A 24720-nucleotide genomic window follows, 5' to 3' on the forward strand; every position below is an offset into this window, starting at 1 on the left:
AGGTCATGTTTGAAATCTTTCTTGATTTCCTAGCTTTTAAATTCGTTTTACAAAGAAAATCAAATTTAGAAACAGATATTGCAAAAAAGAAAAAAAATCCTAACAACTAAAAGTAATAAAAAGATTTCACTAAAAAGACAAATAAATATAAGTAAAATCCCGATTAAAATGAAATTAGAAATTATTTACAAGTATAATATAATGAATTGTTACAAGAATCTTTACTGTCATATTAAAGGGTATTTGTGTTTGTGTATGTTAGAATTCGTTCCCCATGGACTCCAAAACAGCCGTACTGATTTTTATGAAATTTAACACTAAGGTGCTTTATGTGGTTCGCAGTGTTCTTAGATTGGTTGTGTATAGGAATGTATTCGATCCTATGCCTCTGTGCAGTCTCGAAAGACAAAGGATAGACCTTGGAGGGGTAGCTACGTATGTAATTATGAGGCAAGCGTTGCGCAGTCATTAACCACACCTCTCCTGAATCGGCAGCGTTTGAATCCAGTGGCAAGGAAAAGTCCAGGACGATTGAAAACAATGCCAAGATAAGCTGAGAGAACATACAGCACCTGGAAGTTCCAAATATATTCGACAAGGATAAATAATCGAAACCATCTACAAGCGAGTTTAACCAAAGTTAACAGCTTACGAAGCCTTATATCAGAAGTGCTTTTGAGAAGTTGTGTTACCCCACAAGCCGAAAGGCCCAACGTATAAAATCAACAGTAGGTAATTTGATATAACAGAGGCACGTTAACATGGATGTGCCTGTTTAAAGTACAAATGCACCGTGATACTTTACATTTTCCTCATAAAATTAAATTAAAATCAGTATCATCGCACATCTAGTAAGGCCAGACATATAAAAGTAACAGCATATTCTTTGACACAAGAGGAGCGTGTTCGAAATGGATGTTCTTGTTTAGAGAACAATTGAAGAATGACGGTTGATTTTTGCATTTTAAACTTTAATGCAAACATTGTCGTTATTTTCATAAAATGTGTCCAATTGAGCGCTAATAATTCTCTTTTTTTATCTTTTTCTTTGAAATCTCCAAAATTATACTTAGCTATACATAACTTCGAGCAGCAATAGTTATTTTAAATAACTATCTGCCTTTAGATTACAATATCATGGCTGGTGCTTTTGAACTGGATGGAACGAGAAAAGTGTCGCCCTACAGAAAACAGCCCTGTAACTTTATTTTCAAAGTTTTATTGAAAAAAATAAATTCAGGTAACTTAATTATGTAATAGATCTAACATATATTTAATGTAACCGCCTTCAGCCTCAATCAACGCCTCGATACGAGCATGCCTTTCTACACGCGTCGGATAAAGTTCGGGGAATACTCGGCGGATTGCAGCGATCAGACTGGCTTCGGTGTTGTGGGGTGTCATATTACTGACGTTTTCGACATATGACCAAATAACGTAGTCCAACTGGGGCGAAGGATGGCCAGTGATAGAAGGGTGCAAAGTCGTATCACTCATTCTGAAGAAAAGCCTAGGTATCTTTGGACTTTAGGGCCAGCGCTGAGTTCATCTGCCGCACTCAAGAATCTGCCAGCGGCCACTTGATTGCACCAGGGGATGACCACACATCCCAGCACATCAAAGTACACTTTGGTGTTGACTTTCAAGGCAACTTCGAATATGTCAAGTGGCATTATGGGGCCCCACTTGAAACCATACCAAAGACGATAAGCCTGACCTGAAACTTTGTTGTCATTGCTCTAGGTACGTTCCTGTTATTCGTGGTAATCCAAGAATGCATTTAGAGTGTGCTGGCAATGGTCCTGTAGTCATAACTTGAATCAGCAGGGAACATGAGTTCTAAAGAGGCACATCTCCGAGCTTGCTTGCTGAATTTTGTGTCACTTTTAAGCATGGTAGTAGGCTCATATTGCTCTTGGGATTTGTATACATTTGGCTAATTAGTAAATAATCTGCAACAAAAAAGGAAATGAAATCAAGTCGTCTTTTCTAGGGAAAAATATATCGTTCCACCTTGTACATGTTTATTTGTATGTCCAACCTAAAATTCTTGTTGTAACGTACTCATAAATAATCAAATATACACCATTGTCAATAAATTCTTACCAATCATTAGGGTTTGGCTCACCTTTAATTTGACAAATGCAGTATCCTTTATTCTCGTGTGTTTTATAGGGCCTAGATAAATAGCGATTTGTTTGAAACAAACACATAAAATGCCTAAGCATGGGATTACTGCATATTTTACAAAAATACTAAGAGTGTTTATGAAATAATTTGAATATTGTATTGTATATTTTAAAAAAAACATACTGTACTCTTCATTTGTATTGCTCTTAGTCTGTCTATTTGTTCCAGTTTATCGTGGAAACTACTGCACCGATCTGGATAAAATTTGGATGTGATCATATGCAGCGAACTGAATTTTTCATTGCCCGTTCGATGCGCAATCAGGGATTTGTAGGGGTAAGGTGTGTTAGCATTTAATAGAAAAATGATCACAAATGAAAGCGCGCATACCTCCCACCCCAATTTTGCATAAAACCTTTAATCAAATAAAACAGGCTACAAGTTTCTACCGTTTAATTTTGGCGGCTTAAACGTCTACTTTCCATCATTATTTTCCAAATTATGGTCTCAATATTTCTCTATTTGCTAGAGTTTTCGTTTAACTTTAGGCATTGTCGAATTATTGTTTTACTGTAACCATATCCCTATTTCCGTTTATATAATAAAAACGTACACATATATTTTTTAGCGCTGAATTGAATGTTCTGGCGACATTTTATAATTTGACCACATCGGTAACGGTCAGACCTTTCCCTTTAAGCACTTGTGCCAGTTCATTTACGTGATTATTAAACTATTTATTACAAGGAAGTACTATCAGATATAAATAGATACGTGAGATTAGAAGATATAGACAAGATACATTTCTTTTATTATAAGTATAAACACTGGCAGAAGTAGCTCTTTTGTCAATGTTAGACCATGGCACTGTAAAAATTTATTTTTTGTAATTCTGTGGCTCCATAATTTGTGCGTTCATTCTTTTTGAGGACGGTTATCCTCATCTTTATAGTTGTTGTTGTTTCAGAGTTTGAGTTGGCCGAAACATGGTGAAACAAATACTATGAAGATGAAGATAACAGTTCGAAAAAAAAATAATGCACAAAAATTAAAATAAACAAACGTAAAGAAAAAAAACTGAAGATTCGATCAAATTAACGAGACCGAGGACGAAGATTCGATCAAATTAACGAGACCGAGGATCTCAAAATCCAAAGAGATTATACCATATATGCTATGACATGTACCCTGTTGCTTGCGGTGTAAGAATTGTGTTTGTGCAGTTCTACGAGATTCACCTTCCCTGGCGTTTAGCTCTGTCTTTAAGAAATGGTTAATTTATAGCAAATCGTGTGTAAGCACCTCTGTCGGTTAATGCAGACGGGGCTGCACAGACATCTTTTGCAGAATCAAAGTGTTCCTCATATGGGGCGCCGACATTTCAATCACACTTTCAGACCATTGTGTCACATTACTACCAGTGGTAAATAAAGAAATACTGACCGGTGACGCGAATGATTTTAATTGATTAACACAGCCAAAATTATACTTTAGAGACAGTCAACCACTCGAAGTACCCACAGTATTGTATCGAAAAATTACAAGACTGAAATATAACCGACAATATATGGACGAGAAGCTATTGAAGCATGTAAACTAAGATATAAGTACCTAGTCATGCCTTCTCTCGTCACTAAAAAATTATATGGCACAGTAATAGGTTCCCTTCAGTCTTCACAAACTATGGATTTCCACTGTTAGGGTGCTTGCACGTGAAATTTTGTGTGGCAAAAGTTGCGCAATCTCCATCCACATCTCTCCTGAGTCGCCATTCTTGAATACCAGTGGCAAGTAGAGGTTCAGAACGATTGGAAACAATACCGAGATGAGCTGAAAGCACATACAGCAACTAGAATTCCCAAATGGTTGCCCATCTGGTACTAGCCAGGCTCAACGTTGCTTAACTTCGGTTATCTGACTAGAACCGGTGTGTCAACGTAATTGTGGTGCATATTATGGTACAGTATCTTATGATTAACTGAATATTTATAGACGGTTAAATATCAAACGCAATTGTAAAATTTACGGTGAAAATGTGAGAAGGATTTCAAGTGCAGTTTCCCTGTTTCCATTACTGCTTCATTAACCATTTAATACTTAGAGGATTCTATTCAAGATTATCGTATACGAATCAAACATAAATCTCTGATAATCTGAAATTATAAACGAAAAAACGATCTAGAAACATTAAAAGTAAAACTAGAATATTTAATCAGAATGTGGGTAAGAATTTATGTTCTTGCCCACATTCTGATTAAATATTCTAGTTTTACTTTTAAAGGATGACTACGAATAAGAGAACGGTATAGAAATAGAAAGTGGTTGTATGTTGGAACGGCATATCAGTCCTTTTCTGGCTATGTAAGACTGAATCCATAAATTTTTGCAACAAATCTTATGCTTCAATTCCTTAAAATTTTCAAATAAATATCCATAGTGATTTCTTTCGTGGTTTTATTTTAGTGCATATCTCAACAAGTTTTGGGTTATTTAATGACGAATATTAGAATCTTGAAAAAAAAGTGTGTATTCTTTAAGTTCTTTATGTGTTCAATTATCTTTATACGTTATTATTAGTTTGGATGTTATACAGAAAAAAATGATATTTGAGTCGCGGAAAATGACTAGATTTTGCAAAGGGAAAAGGAAATGTAAATAAATGAATGTTTGGTGCAATTAAGCCAGGAAGCCTATTTCTTCATTCAGCTTATTCTTTTGGAACCAGTTATTTAATAGAGCATTAAGAGAAACATTGCAGGAGTAATATTTCAAAGTGAGAAATATCGACGGCAAAGGGGCACACACACACACACACACACACACACCCATATATATATATAATTTGCAAACATTTTGACTCCAACTGTATATATATATATATATATATATATATATATATATATATGTTTTATTTTTATTACCGTTTTATCTGTTTGTCTACATATGTTTCCGATGTTGGACTATGTTTACGATCCAACAGCTTCATCAGGCCTCGCAGAAGTGATTGTTAGTCATTGGAAAAATGTGTTTTTTAGAAAAAAAAAGAAAGAAAAGGGAGACAATATTTCAGTTTTGAAGGTTAAAGATACATTCGATTGCATTGTGTGTGAAGGTAGCATATTAGGTAGGCGTGAGTAGAGATATATGGATATAGTGAGAGGGAGTTGGACAGAGGATGATAAAGAGAAAAGTGAGGGGATACGGAGAGTAGAGGGAAAGTTTCAATATTTTGATTTTAAATTTTAACTGGCTTTTGGTTTTTCACCAAGGTATATTAAATAGATGGGAGAGGAAGAGAGTGAGCGGGAGAACGAGAGGGTAAAACAGGCAGAGCGAGAGGGAAAGAGAGGGCGAGAAATGAGAGGGAAAGGGTTAGTGTAGGTGTCATTTTTTTTACACGTGCGATGTTCATTTAAATGTTTGTAGTTGCACGTCGGCTTGTTCCTAGTCATTTATAATGAGTTTATTTTATTTTATATTTCATAGGTTAACGCACACATTCGCATATATACATATACATGCATATGTACACTTTTAGGCAGCCACATACAGACACATACATATACGAACATATATATAAACAAAGTAAATGCATATATACATGGGTTAATAAGTAGACATATACACATACACACAACTATTTTACATATATACACTCACAAACATATATAGACACATATACACATATATACGCATATATATTCACCCACGCCTACTTATATAAGTATATGTGGAGATAAGGTATTAAGTAAGAGGTAGATGTACATACACATACATATATACATACATACACATACATATGCATCTACTCTTACACACGTATATGCAATAACATAAATATAGATATTAATAAGTATTAATATAACCATTAAAATGTAGACACATTTAAGCACAATATATATTGTATACAATCATATACATATATACATATATATACATATCTATATGCACATTCATATATATATATATATATATATACAAACATGTCCATATTTATACTAAGTAAATAAGGTAAAGTTATAACAAATAGAAAATAATAGATAAATAAATAAGAATAATAATATAAAAAAATATATAATAATAAAAAAATAAAAATAAAAATATAAAATTTTAAAATTTTAAAATTTTAAATTTTTAAGGAAATTATAAAAAGAAAGCAGATGGTGGTGGTTATATTGCGAGATTAGTTCAGTGCACCGTAAAGTTCACATATATATTGGGTGGGCCTATATATATATATATATATATATATATATATATATATATATATATATATATATATATATATGCCCAGTTATACAAATATAATCGAAGATACATGCACGGATCTCCATTTAGATGTAGATGTAGATGTACACACACACACATACGTGCACACACATACGCGCACACACACATGCATGTAGGATTCATGTGTAGACGATTGTGTAGATGGGTAAGGTAGTATAGAGTATGGAGAGAGTTGTGTTGATGTTACAGTAATTGGGTGTATGCGGTAGATGGAATTATTGTGTGTATTATTCCGCGGGTCCAAAAAGGATGTTGTCTGAGGGGTGTGTCAGAAGGGTGTATAATTGCTAAGGAGGTGGGATTTGTAGTGTTGACAGTTTACGGTGGTTTCATGTTTTCTATTAAGTAATTTGTGTCTATCTTTTAAACTGAATATAAAAAGGTTTTCATTTAGGCAGATATATCTATATCTATATCTATCTATCTATCTATCTATCTATATATATATATATATATATATATATATATATATATATATATATGTATACATATATTTACATATATAAATAGATAGGTAGATATATATATATTTATATATATGTATTTATATATATGTATATATGTGTATATATATATATAGAGAGAGACGGACAGACAGACAAACAGAAAGACAGACAGACAGATACTCCAGGCTTAAAAAGCAAAAACACGTAGTTATTTTTTTTTTACTTTGAAGAGTTGAAGAGCTACGAGGAGGGAAATACTGCTATTCTCAATGCATCGTTTACAGCGATGAACGATGACTATGGGATGAGCGTCCGGAGCTTACATTATCATACAAGGGTCATTCAAAAAATAAAGACTCCTATATTTGAAAGAGCTACAAAGACAGTAGTGACACTATGAAAACGAGCACCCCTTCCTTCTCCGGAATTTATTTTTCCACATAGTTACAACTATTCTGAATGGAGTTTGCCAGGAATTCAATAACACATCTCTGCTTCTGAGAGACGTCCATGATAGGCGTTTCTTTCACAGAATATCTAATTGTTAATATATCCAACAGAGAGATGACTCTTTCAGTTTATAAATATATCAGTCCAGTTATCATAATAATGCAATTATTTTGCAGCCCTTTTTATATTTCAAGCGGATCTCCGCTCTTGGTCACAAAAAAGTATTAAAATGAAAAAGAAAAAAGAACGGGTTTCTTTTTCTTTTCATTTCGATACTTTTTGGGGACAAGAGCGGAGGTCCGCTTGAAATATAAAAAATAACAATAAAAATATTAAATACAAAAAGTAACATCGTTTTTCATGCTTCAAAAACCCCTCATAACCTTTAAATCACTATATATATATATATATATATATATATATATATATATATATATATATATATATCAGTGTTGCGGCAATTAATCGCAATCGGAATTGGGAATTGTATTGGAGATTTTTGTGTTATCGGAATCAGAAATGTTGGAGCCTATTTTCCGATTCCAAAACAAATTCCTTAAATTATTTTCTTTTTATTTGATTTGATTTTTGTTCAAGAAACATATTCCAAAGCTTGTAATGAATAATAATAAAATAATATATATTATTGATGTAAACTTCCAGTAAACGTAAAATCCCCGCTCATATTTTTTTTTTCGTTTGACAAATTATAGGCGAATTTAAGATATTTTTTTTGTTTTGTTTTACAATAATCGGGAGAAAATAAAACTGTTATTGTTAAATATTTAGTGATTTATAAAGAATCAGAATCGGAATCGGTAATTGTATTGGAATCGGGAATTAAGTACGAAATTGGTAATTGTATCGGAATCGGGAATATATTGGAATCGTCCCATCACTAATATTTATATATATATATATATATATATATATATATATATATATATATATGCAAAACCGATCCTGCATTTTGCTAATTCCTGCTCTCTGATGAGAAGGAGAGTATTTCTTCGAAACTCCGCGGATTAAGGACTATCCACTTATCTTGTGTTTCCTTTTTTAAAATTAAATATGTTTTTAACTCTTTTTCAAGATGTCTTTTAACATGTTTTATTAATCATTTGTGCATATTATAAGCTCTATTTCCTTTTCCGTTTGATTGAGCTTTTACATCTGGCTGAGAATATATTTTCAGTTTACTATTTTGATTACCTTGGTAAACTTATTGTAATTTTTATTCTATATATCTATATATATATATATATCTATATATATATATATATATATCATATTATTTATTATGTATTATTAATGTCTTAATATTCTCAAATTGTTTACAATATAATGGGCACCCTAAACGCGAACTAAGCCACACACACTTTTAAATGGTCGATTATACTTTTTTTTAGTCAAATTTTGCAGTCAATTATTATGGTTCATAGGTTCTTTCTCAAAAACGACCTATCACCTAAAAGTACTGAAGAGGCGTGTATATGCTTGTCTGTCCTTATTTGTATGCCCTTTTCCTTCATTTTACGATCTAAGAACTGTATATTATTTTTTTTCGGAACGACCCCTGCCATAGACTGGTACACGAATAAATAAACAATCGGAGCTTTTTTTTTTCTCTAGAAAGTTCTTGCGATCTTACTACTTAACCTCTATAGCTCGACCTTTGTCCCTTGCAGTATCCATTCTTTTCTTGTTTTTCTCTGTCCTCCTACCACCATAACTGATTTTTTCTTTCTCATCCATATACCGTTCGTTTACCCCAAAACCCTTTTGATTCTCTCAGACAGTAAATCCGTGCCTTCTCTTTTGAACAAGAATTGGCGCTCCGTTTTTTCTTGACTGGAAGCAAAATGGCGCTCGCTTTACATCTGGTCCTTCGCAAAGAAATCGACGACGAGTTAACGCCCCTGCCCCCGCGTGCATGCCGGGCCCCGTTCCCACGATATTTCGTTGTAACATAGCTTGTCATTCGTTACGTCACGTCCCGTACGCCGCTTCAGAAAGAGGGGTCGGGAGTAGCTCACCGCCAGAGGTTATAGGAGTTGGTTTGAGTTGGCAAAGAAGAATATATTCGATGGTTTCAGGCTTTGCTGTTGAACGGTTAACAGAGATGAAAAGGAGCCGCAAATCAAGTACAAATATGAGTGGGGGTAAATAGAGAGGACCATAAAAAGAACTATAGAATATGATAGGGAGAGAGAGAACAAAAGAGAAAGAGAAAGAGAGAGAGAAATAGAGAGAGAGAGAGAGAGGAAAATGGATAAAGAGTTATGGAAATAAGCAAAAGTGCGAATGGAAGATGGAAAGCTGTAGGCAGATAGATAGATAGACAGATATATAGATAGATAGATAGATAGATTATTCATTGTTTGGAGAGGTTGGTTGGTTGGTTGGTTGTTTCTGTTTTACGGCATATCAACCCTTTTCGAGTTATTTAATGCCGAATTCAAAGATTCGGAAGAAAAATTATTTTAATAGAATATATTTGTTTTCACGTCGGTTTCTATTAAACCCATAGTTGGGACCCACAGGTACTACCACTCCGGGTCAGAGTGGACCTGGGAGCAATGGCAATTAAAGGGTGGCTCCACACTCTCAAAACCCACAAGCTGGGGCCTCACCACTGGATATAGTTTAAGGTCATATCCAGGATCTGTTTGGAGAGGTGGATTAATTAATAAATAGAGAGATATAGATGGATGGATTAATAGATATATAGATAATTGGATAGAGGTGCATACAGATAGAAATATGGTGTATATATATATATATATATATATATATATATATATATATATATATATACATATATATATACTAGCATTTCAGACCGGCGTTGCCGGGTGTTTGGATGTGTATGTTGAGCAAAAAAAAAAAAGTTGTAGTAGGAAGGCAGGCTGGAGCCCGTACCGCAAAGGAGGAAAAGAACGGGTTAAACCTAACGTTTATGCTGTTACGACCATCGCCAAACCGGAAGCGACCTTTAATAAAATTAAGGCTAGTCAATCTAAAGAAGAGGATAACTTTCAAAAATATCGGCGAAAAAAGTGCCCCAGCCTTTAGAAAAGTGCCTAGTTGAAGGGGAAGATATTAATGTTTTTAGCCAATTTTTCAATATTTGTCGTATGAAAGGTCAAACTTTAAAACACTACTGATCTTGGTAATATCCGTCGCCTCTACTGAAAGTTTAAGACAGACATACATACATACATTTATATATTGGAAACTAACAAATTTCGACCCAAACTGATGAAAAAGCTTGCCCTATCTCTGAATACACTTTATGTAAAATTTCAAATATGTAGACCAGCTATTGTCTGAGTAATTTGGAAGAGACCGCAGAGGTCAATTTTCTTTTCAACTTAAACCCCTATTATGCCCGCTTAAAATTTATTATTTTGGTTCAAATCAAGTAATAAAGTGAAGATCCATATCCAAGGAACCTATATCTAAAATTTCAAGTGCGTAGACTCAAAATTGACGGAGGAGTTTGGTAGAGTTCTCAAAGATCAAATCGTTGAACTTTGACCTCTTAGCAGCCAAATTTTTGGCAAAAAATCACTCACATCGATTTTCCCAAATCTCAGTAACCTGTATATCAAAATTAGAGTATGTAGACTAAAATTGACAAAGTTATTGCGTAGGGAAATGTACACAGGCACACAGATACACAGACACACACAGACACCTTCACTTATATATATATATATATATATATATATATATATATATATACATATATATATATAAAGTTCTTAGTTGCTAATATATATATATATATATATATATATATATATATATATATATATATATATATATACTAGCAGGCTACCTTGTATTGCCCGGGGATTCAACTTTTATATTTGAACCCCGTGCATGCCGTCATACGTGACATCATAAATGATGTCATACATGATGTCATACCATTATATATTCTATGAAAAACAGAATGAAAGCGGTGCGGAATCTTTACGTATGTTTCTCTCGAATATATGTGTCGCTATATTTAAGTGACATCCAGAAACCGAAAGCAATTAACGCGTTAAATACGTATATCAGATTTTATGTATGAGATACTAATTTAGAGTTTCTTATATTTCAGCTACTTACGCCTATATAAGGGAGAGAAACCGAACGAGGTTGATAGTAAACACAAAGAGAGTAATATGCTGTTTGGAGAAGGATTAAATCGTACACTTTAGTGATTCCCCAATCGATCTCGAGCAAATAAGAACCCTGCTGCTACAGATACTGCGACTGGCAATATTCTATCTATCTATCTATCTATCTATCTATATATATATATATGTGTGTGTGTGTGTGTGTGATTTATTTCGTTTGTCACGTTTATATCCAAGTGTCGTTAAATTTTTATAGTCTTCCATTTCTTGTAATAAATAATTTTACCAAGCAAGCTTCATATGTTTTGATTTCGGTTTCGATTATAGCTCATGACTAGGACTGCGACAACAGCATATACTTTTCATTGTTTTGACTCTTCAGTGTTTATTCGTTATTATCTCATATGTTTTCATGTAGAGTGATATGATACTCATTTGATTAACTCTGTCTTACTGTGTCGGATATACACTCGAGAGTCAAAACAATGAAAAGAATATGCCCCACTCATGAAACATGAGTTATCGTTTTTTTTTAATAAATAATTTTACCAAGAATTCTTCATAAGTTATGCCATCGGTGTCGAATACAGCTGATGTCACTGCATTAATCTAATTTTATAAATAAATAAATGTTTTAATTATAATCTTATTATTATTATTATTATTATTATTATTATTATTATTATTATTAATAATAATAATAATAATAATAATAATAATAATAATAATAATAATAATAATAATTAGTCGGACCTGTGGAAATTTCCAGACGGCATCATTCACATATAATATATTGCTGCTGGTCTTTTTGTAGACGGTCAGCGTGGAGTGCTCACAATGTGTATGTAGCCCTTTTTTAAAACTGTAAAAGTGTTTTTTTAAGTAATTGGTTTAATGTAATCTCAGAACATATCTGGTTATTGCGGTTTATCTTTAATATGCTTATGGAAATCTGTGACATATTTACGTTCCTTAGACACCAGACACGAACCTCACAATATCATTATACGGTATTTAGACAGTATATATACTACACTTGGATCCCAGATAGAAGACAAGAAGCAAAATTTGAGTTTCACGTATAGCCCAAAAGCGGCATCATTTTATTTCTTAATTTACTTATTTTTAAATTATTTTTTAATTATTTTTTTATAACGTGTCTTTGGAAATCGATAGATGCTTATGAAAAAGGAGCATAGAAGTGATTACATACTTCGAACATTACATTAGTCTGTCTGTATACTAATATAATGCTCGCAGTACAGTATCCTCTTCAATTCTCCTTTTTTATAAATAGTTTTTCCCACTGGAATAATTTATTAGGTGGGCATGGATATTTTTTCTGGTTTTTAATTTTGATTTAAAATAATGTATTTTCAAAAAGGTTTTCGTTACTTTTTATGCCATTTTAAAGAACGTTTTTTGCTCTATCTAATCGTTAAACTACAATTGTTTAAAAACACTTATGTTTGCTTTCCAGAACGCTGAATACAAGATGGGGAAAAAAAGTTCGTACACTTTTCTTATTACAATTCTAGCTAAACCGAAACGGCACTGAAACAGATCACGATTTCAACGAAGAAAAATGATGATTTAATAAATTCTTTGCCGGTGATGAGATATTTGAAGATGATGAGGATAGTGGTCGGGCATCAGATGTTGACAACGATACATGAGGAACCTTAGTCGAAGCCAATCAACGCACAAACGTCTGTGATTTAGACGTAACGTATACGACGATTTAAAATCCCCACACAAAAAACGATAAATCGGTGCTTCACGAATTGGACGACAACCGAAGAAACGCAGTTATGAAGTGTCATCCTCCCTTATTTACGCAAAAAAGGCCCTATTCTCGACGGGTTGTCACTTGCGATGAACATTGGATTCTTTATTACAATTGTCGAGGATCAGCTCACTTGCTGGACGCCGATAAAGCTCTAAGACACTTTCCGAAGCCAGAATTGCACAAAAAGAAGGTTACATTGCTTGTTTGATAGTCTGTAACCGGTCTCATCCATCGCAGTTTTTTTTTTTTTTTACTGCAGACCAAAGTATTATGGCGAAGAAGTATTGTCAACAAATGTACGATGTCATCAAAAAACTTCGACAACTACACCCATCATTAATCTAATCAACGGCTAAATTTTCCTCCAGGACGATGCCCGACAGCATGTTGTTAACCGACCCTACAGAAATTGAGTAAATTGAGCTACGAAACTCTGTATCGTCCGCCATATTCTCCAGACACCTCGCCTACCGACTACTATTTTCTCAAGCATCTTAACAACTTTCTGAATGCTTCAAAAACCTCAGCTATATAAAAAACGCATTCAGCGACTTTATCGCCATTTGAACACAAGCCTTTTACGTTACTAACAGAAATATACTTTTTTGCGTTTGCAAAAGTGTGTTGATGCTGATGGTGCTATTTTAATCAATAATGTTTTTAATCTGAACTATAAATGTGAAAAGAACTTTCTTGTCAACCTAATATATTCTGGACATCGTGACACACGTTAAAGGTAGTACGATATTAACACACACACACACACACACACACATATATTGGTGAATGATCATTGTGATAATGACAATACTACTACTAATAATAACAACAACAACAACAAAAACCTAGCAATCATGAGGATACAAGGAGGATGAAAATACCTAGAAGGAAACAAAGTTACTAAACTTCCACTAGATAGATGTGAAGAGAACTGGAAGATTGGATAGGCTTTTTAACAAATACATTCGAGTGAAGTCCAATGATGATTATCGGTGAAAAGTGAAAGATAAGTGGCTGTTGCGACAAAGCACACTCGTCTCTCAAAGTTATCAAAAGAAACGTTTAGTAATAGAAAACTATTGAATTTCTTATCCTTCCAGATTACTGAAAACACCACAGGTCATTATTCGTCAGTAATACCTGGGAAAGACCTGTGTGAAAACTACTAGCGAGTACAATAAATAAATAATATTCTCTCATGAAACAAGCTGAGTAGGCCGCCATTTTCAATCTCTCTTCTCTTTCTGTTAGTCTCCGAGTAAAGATTTCGAACTGAATTTGTGGTACTATCCAGTTGTAGTTGATCTTCCTGTGTTTAGCAATTATCAAGAAAAACAAACGTACACTTTATAAGCTTAGTGAAGTGAAGGGCTTCAATTGTTTTAGGAAGAAAACGAGTTTAAAAATAACAACTAGATGTTTAGGAATATCTAAAGAACTAGCATTTAAACCATGAAACTTGCAAGCTATATATATATATATATATATATATATATATATATATATATATATATATATATATATATATATATATATAACTGTGTATCTCTTGATTGCAGGTCAATATTTTTTTAATTTTGAAATTGCTATGAAACGCAGTGATTTTACGTTTGGTACACTGGAAGAGCATAACAAGGTGTCCTATTTCGATGAGTTTTTTGTGAAATATGAACATATATAAAAATGATGATGATTTTCAATTTTCTGGTAATTTGGATCGTGTATCACTTTGTGGCATGTCTCCTTAATGTATAGAGAGTGTCGATTGACAACTAGTGAAAAGGAGTGTGTTGTTGCAGGCCTTGAAGAAGATTCATCTCTTGTAGATCTAGCCAAGGAGCTTGAAACAGATCGGATAACATTGTATTCATTCGTTAAAAATCCAATCATCATACCAAGGAAGGATAAAAACACAAGAAAGTCAGTTTCTGCTCGTGATGTTAGAAAAATTGGCCGCCAACTTACCAAGCAGCTGGGCAGCAAGTGTTGCTATATTTGACAGGCATAGAAGACCTTCTTTACCCAGAAATGACTTAAACAAATTGCAAGAAGCATTAAGCCCATAGCAGTATCTGTTTTAAAACAAAACTCATGAGGAAACGTTTGACTTGGTCTCAGAAATACATGAAAAACAAGCTTGGAAATGGTCTTCTCGCCGATGAGGCTAGAGCAACCCTTGATGGAAAAGATAGGTTGGCCAAAGTTTGGAGTCCTCTTGCGTTCCCTATCCCTCATCAATTTCGTTGTCAGCAGAGAGGGGGGTGTCATGTTTTGGACTGCAATAATCTGCAATTAACTTATTGGACCATTTCGAGTGCCAGCAGGTGTTAATGTGACGATCCAGTCTTATATTTTATTTTTAAATGAACACCTGTCATTATGGCTTGATGAGCTTGCATTAACGCAATACTGCAAATTGAATTTTATGCATGACAATGTGGCATCCTACTTAGCATTCTACCTTAAGTCATTAGGCATCAGTGGAGAAAATTTGATGCCATTCCCATCTTGCGCTCCATATATACACCCAATTGAACAGCTCTGGTCAATAATAAAGATGAAAATTTATGAAAGACGTATTCAATTTTCGTTCAAGCATGAACTTTGGATGAAAGATTTTGGAAATTCCCTATAGGATAACGTCTTCTCAAATCCGCCAAAAATCAGGTAAATAAGTTATGTTCTTTCAGTGTACGAAATTTCACTACTTTGCGTTTCATAGCAATTTGAAAATTTAAAAGTATTGACCTGCAATAAACTGATACACAGTGTTTATCTATCTATCTATCTATCTATCTATCTATCTGTCTATCAACCAATCTCTCTCTCTCTCTCTCTCTCTCTCTCTCTCTCTCTCTCTCTATGTATATATATGTACATATCTTCATATATGAATATATCTAAAATAAGTATTACAGTAAAGTTTACCAAAATAATACAGGATGGCAAAACTAAAGTGCACACCCACACACACACACACACCCACACACACACACATATATATATATATATATATATGTGTGTGTGTGTGTATGTATATACATATATATGTATGTATATATGTTTGTATATATATACATACATATATATATATATAACTGCAAGCATGTATGTGTATATATATATATGCATGCATATATATGTATGTATATATATGTACCCATGAATGTATATATGTATATATATATGTGTGTATATATGTATATATATATGCATGTATATTATTTTTATATATATGTATCTACATGTATGTGCATATATATATATATATATATATATATATATATATATATATATGTATCAGAAAGTTTTGTTTTTAAATTCAGGTTTAAAAGTGAAATGCGTAAAACAAAATAAAGAAAAAAAGAGAGAAAGAAACGTAAAGGAGATCTTCTGACCGGTTTCGCTCTCGCTATCGCAATACTGTATGGAGGGATTTAAAAATAAAAATCGAAAATATGTACATAAGATACATAAACTATCATTATTTTCTTGTCCTGGGTTAAAAAACGCGATTGAAATACAGAAACTATATTATATTTTCGGTTATCCTTGCTTTTTACATGGAGATCCCCACTTATCAAGGCCCGCAGGCCACTCAGGGATAAGGGTTATTGCATGTACAGTAATCAATGAGATAGTATTGTAGCAATAATTAGTATTGGAGATTTGATAGAGTGGCTTACTTAAGATGGTGGTTTGTTAGGAATTTGTGTATGTTGGACTTCCAAGCTGTAGTCTGGTGGGAAAAAGGCTAACGGAAGAGAGTTCCACAGTCGTGAACTTCTGAGAAACAAACTTTGCTCATGGAATCTACGTTTGGATTTAGGCACAGATAAAGAGTGGGGGAAATTATTGACAGTAGTTTCAGCCAGACGGGTGTTTTTCGTGAAAGATTGTCGAGGGGGGACGAGAGATTGGAGCTGAGACGAGTACTTGCCATGGAAATAACGATAAAACAAATATTGGCTCGCAACGTCTCTTCTGTGGGAGAGAGGCTGCAGGGAAGAGAAAAAGGCACTCCCCACTAAGCTACGAAGTCTATTTTGAACTTTGTCCAGGCAGGAGAGGCGGTTTTTAGCAGCTGCTGCCAAGATGTGGCACCAGTACTCCATCCTTGGATGTACTTGGCTTTTATACAGATAGAGAAGTGCATCGATAGTGATATATCTTCTGGAGCGGTAGAAGGATCCCACCATTAACAACATAGCTGATGTCCGTGTTCCATTTCAGATCACGGGTAAAGGTTAATACCGAAAGATTGTCAAAACATGGAACCTCCCCAAGACAAGACCTATCATTTCAATTGATGCCAGATGGGGATCAGAGCGTTGATGATGTAAAAATAGAAGCTTGGATGCATTAAAAGTAACCATTCACCTTTTCCACACTGTACCACGCGCTCAAGATCAGAAGTGAGAGAATTAGAAAGACCCTTGTCATTTAGGGCCTTTGATTTGTTGCCATAGATGGTCGTATCATCAGCATAGATGTCAACGAATGATTTACGTATGTGTTTTCGGAGATCATTGATGTATATAAGGAAGAGAGTTGGGCCCAGGATAGACCCCTGAGGTACTGCAGCATTAATACTTCGAGCCTCTGATTTCTGCCCATCAACCACTACACTTATGAACCTATCGGAGAGAAATGGTTTAATGATTGAGAAAACATTACCAGTGTTGCCGTAGCTGGAAATCTTGTGCAGTAGGCCCTACTGCCATACCTTATCGAATGCCTTCGATATGTCAAAAGCAATTGCCCTGGAAAGGAACCTTTGTCAGGAGATTCACTAATCCTATGAGATATAACCGTTAGCACATCTACTGTAGATCTTGCAGAGCGGAAACCATATTGCATGTCACTAAGAAGGTTGTTTCTGCTGAGGTGGTTTGCTACTTCTTTATTTAATATGGATTCCAACAAGTTACTCATGACACACAGGAGACTTATTGGTCTGTACTGAGAGGGATATAACTTTTCACCCGAATTCTTAAATACAGGGCATACTGATGAGATTTTCCAGGGTGTTGGAAAGCACTTCTCCTTAAGACAACACTTTAACAGTTTTGTAAGTATGGGGGCGGGTTCAGGTTGGAGTTTTTCAGCACTATAACTGGAATTTCGTCAGGGCCAGTTGCTTTACTGGAATCAAGGTTCTTGTTTAGCTTGACGAGCTTACGCACAGATATTTATATGTTGCATAGCGTGTTGTCTGGTATAGGAGGACATTCGGGGAGTTGATGACCTTCGTTGCATAGGGTAGAATTTGCTGCAAAGATCTTGACAATCTGTTTGGCCTCGTCTGATGCTGACGAGATGACCTCAGGTCCATTGATTATGGTTGGGATAGAACGTACGCTTCTGTTCAGGATCCTGTTTGCTATTTGCCAAACTAGTGGGAACCAAGTTGCTGCTCAGCTACTTTGCATTTAACGGGCTGTTCATATAGCTCTCTTGCATTTTGATTTATCTTTTACAGTAGTTGCTGGCAGTCCTGAAAGCAGCTTTAGTCTCAGTACATATAATACGTTGGTAGTTATGGAAAAAGGGATTTCTGTGATGGCAGCAGCATATTCAGGAGAGAACCATGGCTGGCTGTTAGGTTTTTGTTGGAATATTTTGGTATGAATCAGCCTAAGCCTACAATTAACCATTCCATCAGGTCTGATACCATAGAGGACACATAAACATGGAATGCAGAGGAAGATAAGATATGAATGTACGGAAGCTATCCCAGTCAGCCATAGAGTATCGATATACAGTACGGTGGAGAGGTACGTCTGAAGACTCATTACATTTCATTTTTATCTGTACTGCTACAACGGAGTGGTCGGAGGATTCCAGAGGAGATCGAACGGCACATGAACATAAATCAGGGGAAGTTGTGAGGAAAAGGTCTAGATGGTTTGCATAATGACCGATAGTATCGGCCACACAGGTGTGTTCGTGAATAATATGAGTGAGGTCATAGGCAGTGGAAAAATCATGCCAGATCCTCCCCCCGTCTGGGTCTTATTTGAGTGGGTCAACCATTCCACATTATGGACATTGAAGTCACCGCAAATGTGAATGTTAGCCGAAGGATGAGCAGACAAGGTGTGGTCAATTTTCTCAGATATGCTCTTAAAGATAGTAACCCTACTGTTGTGGGGGCGATAGAGGGCAAATATAAATGCAGTGGTGTAAGGTAGTGCAACCCGGAAGCACATATAAGGTAAATTACGGTATTCTCTGGAGATATCTCTAGCATATGGAAAGACATTTTTAATGTCGGGACATATTCCATGCGCATGGCGATCTCGGTGGTCAGATTTAGATGTTAAGTTGGAGTATCCTTTAATTCTGAATTCGTCTTAGAAAGAATATGTCCGGTTTCGTCTCCTGTAATTGGGTTTCAAACTCTGGAAGGTTGGAAATTAGACCCCTGATGTTGGAGAAGGAGATCTGGTAGTAGGGTTCTACTTTGGAGGATGGGGTTCTAGGTTTATTCGTGTCCTCTTTTTTTGAGATTTTTAATGTTGAGGTTTTGTAATGTTGAGGTTTTGGAGATTTCTAATGTTGAGGTTTGGGGATTTGTGGAACAGGTCGATAGACTTCGTTGGAGCAGGACAGAGAGGGAAAGTATAAGAGAAAAAGACAAGAATTTTTTGTAGCACATGATAATGTTAAGCCGTAACAATTATCCACCAGTATGGCATCGAGAGACCCTACCAGATACTACTGTATTGTCCAGAATCCATTCACCGAATGGCAGTACAGCAGCCCCGGTATTTTGCACCTGTTGATAGGACAGCCTCCTTAGTGTTTAATCCAAGGTTCGGGTCTCTGACTATCAGGCGGATAACGTAAGCCCAGATCAAACGTTTATCTCCAGCACCCTTACTAGTGACATGGCCACAAGGATTGACATAGAAACAGAAATTTTCCGACATTTCAGGTTACTGTTCACAAAGTACTACTGACATGGAAAGCAGCTTTTTCTTCCTCCTTTGTCAGAAAAATCACTCATTGGAAATGAGGAGTAAAGGACAAAAAAGGAGAAGCGAGAGTTACTGGAGCTGCCAATAACATATCCACATTCATTATCTACTCTCCATTAAAAATAAAAAAGGTGAGAAGGACTTATATATATATCTACTTAGTATAAGCCCGTTGCCCCATTCCCGGTTTAAGACAGCACTTGAAGATAGTCTCCCCTCCCATATTAATGCATGGATACTTTTTGCCTTTCTCTACCTCGAGTTTGAATTTTCGACCATTCCAGCTCCACCCCATAATAAATATGCTACATTAGAACTTTTATCAAACTGGAAAGTCTGGTTATTTTAACTCGTTTAAAAAACTGGTTAAGAAGTAATACCTTTAGGGTTACGTATACAGTTTAGACTGGCTAGAAGTAATGTATACTTTAGAGAGAGAGAGAGAAAAAAAGCCGCGTGTTTTTGAGTTCAGATCATATGCAGGTATAATTTGGGAAATGTTCCATTTCATAGCAGACTTTTTATTTCTCGTTTTGAATATAGGAAAAAAATATTGGTTAATAATAGTATATTTGACAAATAAGATTTAGAAAATACCAACAGAAGATAAATAAAAAAAAAAAACGAGACAAATATTCAGGATTAAAATCAAAGATGGAATAAGGAAAAAAAAATAACAAAAGTTTGCAATACACAGCTGTTAGTAGACTTCAAAAGTTACGGATAGAAAAGTGACTTAGCGTAAAAGGAAGGTATGCTAGTCAGTCAGTCTCTTTTATGCCGATATTTTAAAGGGTATGTTGGGTGACGGTGGTGGTGTTGGGGGAATCTTGGTGAGTTCTGTATTTTTATTTATTTCTTTGAAATTCAACATTGAATCATCTACCTCATGCTAGAATGTTCGAGCATTCCAGCTCCACCCCATAAAAAATATGCTATAATGGAACTTTTATTAATTTGCAAAGTCTGATTATTTTAACTCGTTTAAAACCTGGTTAAGATGTAATACTTTTAGGGTTACGCATTAAGTTTAGACTAGCTAGAAATAATGCATACTTTAGAGAGAAAAAAAGCCGTGTGTTTTTGAGTTCAGACAATATGCAGGTATAATTTGGGAAATGTTCAATTTCATAGGAGACTTTTTTTTCTCTCGTTTTAAATATAGGAAAAAGTATTAGTTAATAATAGTATATTTGACAAAAAAAGATTTAGGAAAAACAAAAAAGATAAATAAAAAGAAAACGAGACAAATATTCCATATTAAAGTCAAAGATGGAATAAGGACAAATAAAACAAAAGTTTGCAATGCACAGCTGTTAGTAGAGTTGAAAAGTTACGGATAGAAAAGTGACTTAGCGTCTTGAGTTTATCGCGTAAAAGGAAGGGGTGCTAGTCAGTCAGTAAAGGTAGAGGTAAAACACGCTCAAACGTCTAATAGCTTCCCTCTGTTTACAGAGAGAATGTCTCCTCAATGGAAGGTGAACAGTCTTCAAGATCTTTAGATGGAATGTTGAGTGAGCACGACTCAGAATTAAAAATGAGGTTGTGCTGAAGATCGCTGCACATGAGAACAGTTTGATGAGATGGTCATTCGTTATAGACCCGTATATGTTCGCAAGTACGTCCGTTGCTCTGTATGTTAATTTCTGATTTTGCTCGGTACGTGCAGTTGGACTCTTCCATCCAATTTTATTGTTGTTCAACGCTACGTATTTGGCACCGCAACTACACTGAAAATGGGGGGGGGTAAACATATTTTCAAGAGAATAGGATTAACGTTCTTGTAAAGAACATGCACTTTTGAAGGAAAATAACATTTTTGAAATGTTTAGCAGATTTATTTGGAAAATTTTCACTTGCCGTCCCCAACCACGATAAACGGAAGATATATTGGGCATTTAGTCACTGTTTGCACTTAAGTTTCAGAAAATTCAGATATTCTTTTTGCATAACTGACCTAGTCACACCAGGAGGGTACCCAATTCTTGATAGAATATCAGTAATTATTTTTAATTCCTTATCAAACTTTGATGTTGAACACACCATAAGGGCACGATGTTTTAGTGTCAAAATTAAATTGATCTCACTTTTTTGGTAGCAAAATAAATCTACTAGATAGCGGTTTCTTTTTGCTAATACACCAGGGAGAGTTTTGGACGAGTTACACTCTCCTTCATCAGTATACTTTAACGCAGCTTGCATTTTATTCAGTAGGGAGAAAAATATTTGTCTCCGTTTGGTTATTGAAAAGACAAAATTTATCGTCCACATATCGAAAATAGACCAAAGGTTTCATGGGTCCAGAAAGTAATTGCTCCTCATGGAAATCTCACGAAAATATACGTCATTATCGCCAGGACTGAGTCCATGGACATACCTTCTCTTTGCTGATACATTACATCGTTCAATCTGTAAACAATATGCAACACACTTTATATAGGCGTCACCAAAAACCTGTAATGGAATGATAGAACATAAGAGCAACATAAAAATTGCAGAAATCAGACACAACTATGTTTCAAAACATTTGCATAACATAAAAAATAATTCCAGACGACAATTAATTCTACTTTTACTTTCACGGGAAATACATTCATAACAAAATTCACATCCGAATTGCACAAAGTTTAATATCAACAAACACATATAAAACGCAAAACATCCCCGAACACACGTGCATATACATATACAACTCAACACATTAATCAGAGCCGACACATTAAAACACGCATGCACACACGAACGTGCGGTCACACACACAGACACAAATATCCCGCCATCTCTAATGATACACATTGAACAATACCAAACCTTTTTTAATACGAGACCAACAGCACTAAGAAATACGTAGAATCACTGTGTAGTATCTGTCCTTGATACTACACCCCCCTCTTCTACGCTCATTCAGTGGAAGAGAAATCCTTCGTGACTGAGACAATTCTTATTCTTATTCTCATGCCTAACCAGAGTGCCCCTTTCAGGGAAGTAGTTTTTCCCCACATGAAAACCCAACCCTGTGTCTAACTGGTAATTATATAGTTTGCTTATTAGTACATAAATAGAAAAATAAATTTTAAATGGAACTGTTTTCAAACCTACTTATTCTTAACATAAATAATATTCCATGTGAACGATTTACACATCATTTGATGAAAAATGATGCCAGAACTATTCTTAAACCAAAGGCTATGAACACTATTGTTGAATAATATTAAGATATTAAGATGTTTTTTTTTTATCTGCTTGGAATTGTGTTATTGATACTATTATTTATGTTGACTTTAGTTTTATAGTATTATACAATCTGTAACTGTACGGCTTTTCCGTGTGTGTGTGTATATATATATATATATATATATATATATATATATATATATGTATATATACATATATATATATATATATATATTAGACATTAAGAGGAGATTATAGATAGATATATAAATTCCCGTTCACATACACCTTTCAAGATAAAGCTAGAACCCAGAAGTAGATAGAATCGAGCAATTGCATCGATAACGAACAACGCCAGACCCAAAGTGGGTTTCGATGTACTGCATCTCATCAGTGACGTGCTCCGACATAGGCACGAACCTTCATGAGTGCGACGACCTGGGTTCGCGCCTATGTCGGAGCACGTCACTGATGAGATGCAGTACATCGAAACCCACTTTGGGTCTGGCGTTGTCCGTTGTCGATGCAATTGCTCGATTCTATCTAGTTCTGGGTTCTAGCTTTATCTTGAAAGGTGTATGTGAACGGGAATTTATATATATATCTATATATATATATAGTGGGTTAAAACAGTAGTCTAAAGAGCAGAGTGCATTTTAATGTGATAGTAATACTACTAATTTAATTAAAATACAAGAAAAGAACAGTGATCGTTGTAATTCAGATATATAATAAGCTCGATAGGCAAATATCCTTGAGCTACTTTAATATTTAGTAATGTGATTGATAATTTAAAATTCAAATTAGAATTAAAAATAAATCATCTATTTCATAAAAAGGAACAACAACAAAGTTAATAATTTGTACGATCGTTTCGGAAACGATGTTTTTATTGTAATAGACATTAAGCCACGGATAATTTTGACATATAGGATTTTTAAACAAAGTCTCCTCATCGGCAAAATATTGGGTGTTTTTTTTATATGTAAAAGACACCATAAATAAACCTAGCAAGTTTTAAGTATGGCATATGTGTCTTTTAATTGTTCGCCTTTTGAAAACCGTAATTTTTTTCAAACCATTCATTTGGATGTTGATTGTAGCTTATAAATGTCCGAATAATGTTTCAGCCGTTTTCTTTATCGTTAGGCGATGTATTTTTGCAATTTTCCCTCTGATTCCAATTTCTGCCATTCTTTTTTCGAAGTTTTTCGGAATTGTTCCTACTATTATCGGAACTATTTTGATTTTCTTCATCATCCAAATCCCCTTTAACTCTCTGGCTACCTCTGTGTATTTGCTTCGTTTTCCTCCACACTCACCCT

Source organism: Euprymna scolopes, chromosome 30 (genome assembly GCF_053919585.1).
Source record: "Euprymna scolopes isolate OS-2025 chromosome 30, ASM5391958v1, whole genome shotgun sequence".
NCBI classification, from domain to species: domain Eukaryota; kingdom Metazoa; phylum Mollusca; class Cephalopoda; order Sepiida; family Sepiolidae; genus Euprymna; species Euprymna scolopes.